This window comes from Podarcis melisellensis, assembly GCF_964234715.1.
Source record: "Podarcis melisellensis genome assembly, chromosome: 17".
Lineage (NCBI taxonomy): Eukaryota > Metazoa > Chordata > Lepidosauria > Squamata > Lacertidae > Podarcis > Podarcis melisellensis.
Window position 1 is genome coordinate 31,186,741 of NC_138534.1, and position 7,190 is coordinate 31,193,930.

Below are 7,190 nucleotides of genomic sequence, written 5' to 3' on the forward strand. Positions count from 1 at the left end.
TCTCTCAGCTTCTCATACTTCCAATCTCAAATCCAGTTCTCCATGTTCTGCAGCAATTTGCAATTAAAAAAAAAAAACTCCTCATGAAAATTCATCTGCATGTTCTCCTAAGAAACAGATTTTCATATGCAGTTTTGACTAATACACAGATTTTTGCAAGCAGTTTTCCCTAATATAATGCATTTTGGCATATTATTTTCACCAATACCTTCATTTTGGTGCACTCTAATGTATGCACTTCTGTAAACAATGCATGGAGAACCACGATCAGTCCTAGCCAGCATGGCCAAGGGTCAGGGATGATGAAGGCTGCAACCTTTAGCTGCAATAAGGCATGAACTGTGTTGGTTTGCAGGCATGCAAAAAGGTCTGAGACCTTTTGGTGTAATGGCTTCTAATGTCACAAAACAACTGATGTCTCCCTTAAGCAGGAATATGGAGAGGGTCTATCATTTTCTAAGGGGACTTGCTCCCAGGTGAACGGTTACAGATGTCCCTTTCTTCCCACCCAGCTTTAGGGCATAGTGGGGGTTGGTTGGTTTTGTTTTGCCCACAAAAGATGCAAAATATTCAAGCGGTCTGCGAAGTATTCAAGAATGAAAACCCAGCCACAAACTGTGAATATCTAATTAAATATGCCGTTGTGTTTAGCAACCAGGTTAAAGCACTTTCAAATCTTTCTGTGCAATTTGGTTTGTCCTTTAGTTAAGAAGTGGCCTCTACCACTGGAAAGTTGTGAACATAAATACACGGAACCCCTTGGAAGATTTCTGTAAGACACGCTCCTCTTAACAAGACAGCAGATTTGAGGAACTGTCCAAGTTCACTGGGCATTAGCAGTAGCACTGTAGAACTGCCTGACCTGTCAAGCCAAGCATCCTTGGCTGAGTGCCCTTTTAGTTAAAGCAAGGAAGAGCTGTCCTCCATGGCCTGATGGATGGCTCCTGTAAGTCTAATTATGAGTAGAGTAGAAGGTTAACCTGGAAAAATGTAGGCAACCCAAACAAAATTTTGCTATATGCATTAGCATTCACCGGTATGCGGTGTTAAGTGTCCAGTCATACAAATATAGGGCTGAATTGTCAGCCCTTTCTCATGAAAGCATGATCAACAGATGCAAGTCTTTATGGACTACTGTAAATCTCCATGCCTAAACTTCTTCCAAACAAACTTCTACTGGCCAGTCCCTGCTTAGGTCATTGTTTTCCAATAATACGGCCACATCCTAGCCATGCAGAATAGTTCCCCCCCAACTTGTGCCTGTTCAGAAGGTGGATTTGCTTATATCCTGTGATATTCATGCAAAAATAAATCCTGAGTTTCAGTTCCATGTGTGCCAGATAGATGTCCCTCTTTTTTAAAGAGATGTCCAGACAGGTGTGTTAATTCTTTACTTCCCCAAATCCAGAGATAGTGTTGGTGATGTTGTAGGCGCTAGCCAATAGGTACCCAGCACATTATGCCGAAAATGTACAGAACTGTTATTTCTCCCCCAAAGCATGCCCAAGAACAAACCAACATGTTTATTCTAAGAGCAGCAGTGGACTACAAAACAAATGTGACATTTTCTCCACTTTGAGCAACTACAAACTTTCAAATGCACCACGAATTCAAACTTTGGAATGGTCCGTAATCAAATCAGTTCAAACTTCTCCTGCTGTAACCAAGCTCAGTTTAGAGTACAACAATGTTCCCTTGCAAATTTGCACATTGGTACTGCAAATTTTATTTTAAATGGCAAGTGGATATTAAGCAACATGCGCTGCCGAGGAGTGGAGACAAGCGCTTTCCCTTGGACTAAGGGGCAAGGGGCGGGAGTTCTGAGTCCTCCACGTTATCTGCATTTGAAAAGAAGTTTGCTTAGAAGGACTGATGTGGATTTCAAAGATGCAGAAGCAACAGAGGCCCATTTACGCCTTCAGATAAAAAGGGGTGACTGAACTTTGTAGTATGTTACTGTATGAAAGTGTTAGGTCAGCTGGAAGGGAAATATGGGGAATATATTACAAAGTGAAGTGGTTACATGTAATTACCAAGCGTAGTCAGCCAGAAGCTCAAAATAAAGAGGAAAGAGTGTACTCTAAACACATTTTAATAATAGTCACCTCAAAGTGAATGGAGAAAGAAAGCTAAACAAAAATAAATCTCTTAGGCGCTGAAAGGGCATGCGGAGGCAGAACATGGCCAGAGAGCAGCGAGTGCTGAATTGCATTAATCCTCCTGCCTGGATCAAGAATGGCAAAAACAACAGCAGCACCCCATAGCCAAGCCTCAAACATCAGTGCATAAAGAGAAGATAAAAAGAAATTATTTCCTATTACTTTTCTTCACAGAAAAAGAAAAAGTAGCGCTGACTAGCACGGCTGGTGCATGTAGGTTTTAAGGGAAACAACAATAAAGATGAGGGAAGCATCAATGGGTGAGAAAGGAATTAAGACAAGTTTTGAAAAGTAGAACTGGGAAACTAAAGGGACAGTTCAGTGTTCTGTGTTTGTTTGTAATGTAATAGCCCAATAAATGCATAGGGAAGAGCCTGATGTCCACGCACTGAGTGGGATATGAGGAGAGGCGCTATGAACTTACAATTGGGGAGAAAATCCAATGCATGTTATGATGTAATATAGGCCTTGAAGAATGACAATGAAGTTGGGTGTGTATATGCAGAACACAGCCCTGTGCTGGAGGTTCATCCTACAATTTGATCTCCTGCTGCTCCCATTTGCAAGGGAGCCAGGAAAGGGGTTAAAACGCAGTTATCCAAGATAGTTAACTGATAACTGATGTACCGGTAGTTATATAGTTATCTTCAGCACAGAGGTAGGACAATGAAACTCAGCATGCACATTGAAGATATAATCCTTTGCTTAAACGTTATATCATATAATCCTTTGCTCAAACATTATATCATTCCACCTGACACCTTGTTTACTGAGGTGGGGAGATGGATGCAAAAATAAATAAATTGTATTTCTGTACCTGAAGCAAAGCTTTTCAAACACTGTGCTTTAATAGTAATATTTATTTTTTATTTTTTGCAGCAGGCTCAGTGGTTACACGGGAGCGGGGCTGAAATGTATGGCATGTGGCCCTAAGAGAGATAGCATCTGAAGTCATGGGGTATCTCTTTCCTTCTATCACGATGCTATACTAGGGGTTCTCTTTTGATGACTAACTTTTCTACCTTGGTTACCTGCTACCCTGTTGTCAGGTTGGGGCTTCCTTCCCATGGGTGGAAGAAGAGACATAAGTTAGACCTCTCACCAGAACAGATCACTAGAGTCAACAAAATTATTTGCATGCTAAAGTTAACTGTGTATTTAAATGTTCTGTCGGGCTAAGCTTCAATAACTCATTTCCTCCCCAACTCCCCACAGAAGCCTCTTCAAAAAGCAAAGCTTCTCTTCAGAACTAGCAATGTGAACAAAATCAAAGCAGGATAAAGTAGGATCACAGCCTCTCACCTATAAACCATTAACACAGGAAAGTGCTCAAAGGATTTGATAAAAGAGTTAATGGAACTATCCCCGTTGTATATGGGGGGGGGTGTTGTCTAGAGAGAGTCTCTTCCTTTAAATTCCTGGGAATTTACCTTAGTGAAGACCTCACTTGGAAAAACAATATAACTCAGGTGGTTAGGAAGGCCCAACAGACACTCCATTTTCTCAGGATCTTGCAAAAGAATAATGTTAAACAACAATTGATGACCTCCTTCCACAATAGAAAGTGTCCTCTCATATTATACCACAGTGTGGTACGTTGGCTTGACAGCCACGGACAGAAAGTCTTTACAGAGGGTGGTGAACACAGCACATGATATCATGGGCTGTCCCCTGAGCCCGTTAGATGGCATCGCAAGGGATTTGATGCCTTAGGAGAGCGAGAAAAATTATCAGGGACGATTCACACCCTGGCCAGCACCTCTTTAATCCTCTACCCTTGGGCAGGAGATACAGAAGTATAATCAGCCGTACCAACAGGCTAAAACACAGTTTCTATCCGTGGGCTGTTAGGCTGCTGAACAGAAAATAATATAGTGCAACTGACTTTCAGGGCTGGTGTGTTGTGTGCAATGAGATAGAGTGTTTGAGGGGGGGAAGGCTCAGTTAATTTCATTGTACACAGGTTGTACATTGACAATAAAGGTATTATTATTATTATTATTATTATTATTATTATTATTATTATTATTATTATATCCTGTGGGCTCGCTCCTACTGCGTAAATGATTCTATGCCCCGTGTTAATAGCACAGATTTATATCTACCCTCCAACATTTCACCAGTGAAAATAGGCATGTCCTACCATGCCCTCCAACATTTCTCTTATGAAAATTGAGACATCCCCTCCAACATTTCTGTGAGGAAAATAGGTACGTCCTAAGGAAAAGTGGGACATTCCTGAATCAAATCAGAAAATGGGATGGCTTCTTAAATCCGGGGCTGTCCCTGGAAAATAGGGTCTTGCCACAGGGGAACTTGGAGCTGATATGCGGATCATTGCGCCTCTGGGTGAACATCTTCCACCCACTGCTTCACTCACTGCCAAGAAACCTTGACTGATGAAGGGAGACTAAGTACCTGGGTGTTGCTAGGTAACACCCTCCTCGACTAGGTTGGTAAGTGGGCTGTTGTTCTAAGAAATGCTGGAGGGTATGGAGTTATGCAACCTCCAGGCCAAGGAGATAAATAACTATACATACAGCCTTCAGAAGACATCTGAAGGCAGTCCTGCATTGGGAAGTTTTAAAATGTTTATTGCTTTATTATGTTTTTATATATGTTGGAAGCTGCCCAGAGTGGCTGAGGCAACCCAGTCAGATGGGAGGAAAAGAAGATGATGATGATGATGAAGAATGCCCTATTTTAATATATATAAAAAAATAAAAAATTGTCCAGTAGCACCTTAGAGACCAACTAAGTTTGTTCTTGGTATAAGCTTTCGTGTGCATGCACACTTCTTCAGATAGTAGTCATAGTAGTAATAGTAGGAGTAATAATAATGGAATAGGACATCCCTATTCTTATCAGAGAAATGTTTGAGACTGTGGCGCTGTGGGTTAAACCACAGAGCCTAGGGCTTGCCGATCAGAAGGTCGGCAGTTCGAATCCCCGAAACGGGGTGAGCTCCCATTGCTCATTCCCAGCTCCCGCCAACCCAGCAGTTTGAAAGCACAAAGTGCAAGTAGATAAATAGATACCACTCCAGCGGGAAGGTAAACGGTGTTTCCATGCGCTGCTCTGGTTCGCCGGAAACAGCTTAGTCATGCTGGCTCCCTCGGCCAATAAAGCGAGATGAGCACCGCAACCCTAGAGTCGTCCGTGACTGGACCTAACGGCTAGGGGTCCCTTTACCTTTACCTATTCTGTCACAGTGTTCTGTGTTGTAAGTATGTACTGGTTGTCACATTACACTGGAGGCACTGTGGGTAATACAAGAAGTCCCAGGCCATATAGGAGGATCCTACACTACTATGGCTCTTCTGCACACTAGGAAGCTTCTGGAAGAGGTGATGCTTGTGTGACTAAGCTCTACAGCTTGGGCTCCTCCCATGTGGTCCAGGGCTTTTCGTGTTGTCCAAAGAAGCAGCACAGGAGTCACAAAGGTAATGTATGCTGCACAGGAAGAAGGCCACCCCTTACAAGTAGTGAGGTGAGAAGGGGGCCTCTCACATCCTTAGACCAAAAGCAGAAGTACTGAATAACCAAAGAATAAAGGTTGGAGCATATGTGACAGGGCAAAAACCAGGCAGTTCCGTAGTGGGAGGGTCCAATGTCTATTACAGAATTTGGTGTGGATGCAAACCAAACATAACTTTTCAGAACCACGTTGAATTAAACCAAACGGACTTGGCACTAGGGGAAATCTTGCATTACATTGGCATGTGGATGGGAAAAGAAACCTGAGAGATCTCCAGTCACTTCCTTCCTCAGTCTAACATTCATTTATATTAGCCAGCCAGCGCAGTACACAGGAGCCTAGGGAATCGTCTGCTAGGTTGAAATAGCCTTTTAAATCCCATCAAAGATTATTTCCACCCTTCGCTTTTTACCCCCCATGGATTCTGAACTGGATTTCAACCATTTTGCAGTCAAATCATAAAAGGATTTAATGATAATGTAACAGCCAGCGGGAGGGGGGTGGGGGGAGGAGCTGGCAATCAACTGTATCTGCCCATTCTTAGCAACTTCAAGCACACAGAAAGTGTTAAATACAAAACTCATGACTTTACGGATTTGGCAGCCAGCTATCATTTTCTATTACAGACAACAGCACTTTTGATGCTGCCCTAGAATTTAAAAAAGGGAGTCAGAATTACATTATCTCTCCCCCCCCCTTCCCCATAAGAAACTATTCTTGAAGTGACACAGAATTCCGGGAGTCTAGTTCAAACGTGAATTAAGGCGCCCAAGGTAAGTTTTTAAAAATGCACGGGCCCAAGCCAGCTAAAATGAAACATTTTTCCCCACAGAGGGAGATAATTTTTTTACAGCACAAGCCTGTGTATGTTTCCCAAGACTCATGTCCTACTCAGTTTAGTGGGACTTATTCCCAAGGAGCTGTGTACAGGATTGTAGCCTAAAGCACATGCTCAGTTCTCCTAAATCAAAGCAACTCAAATGTACTTAACTTTTTAAAATTATTGTATCTTTATTACATTTGTATCCTGCCAGATATAACCAAAAGGCAAAACCAACTAAGGCACAGGAAGTTTATCAGTGGTAATTATTACCAAGGGTATGGAGTAAATTTGGGTCCCGGGCTAACAGAATCTGTGAGTACTTCCCTTTACTTTTTCCAATATGAATTAATAGTTGCCATTTACACCTATGGGGGGGGGGTAGTGCTTCTCCTGTGTCAAGATCAGTGGGGCTTTCTGGATAACAGCTGACATGTGGGAAAGCGCAGCAGCCACTGATTCCCCACATGTCAGCTCTTAGCCAGAAACCTCAGGAAAGTCCTGCTGCATCGCTGACTCATGAGGAGACCCTCTCCAGAGCCCAAATAAGATGTCCCCTTTGGGCTCTGGTAAGGATCTGATCACAAGCCAGAGGTGCATCCAGGCTTTGCTGAGGCCTATCTGGTCTTTCCCCACCACTTCCAGGCTTCCAGGGCATTGTGAATGTGTGGTCATGAGTGAATTGAACAACAACAACAACAACAACAACAACAACAACAACAACAACAACAAC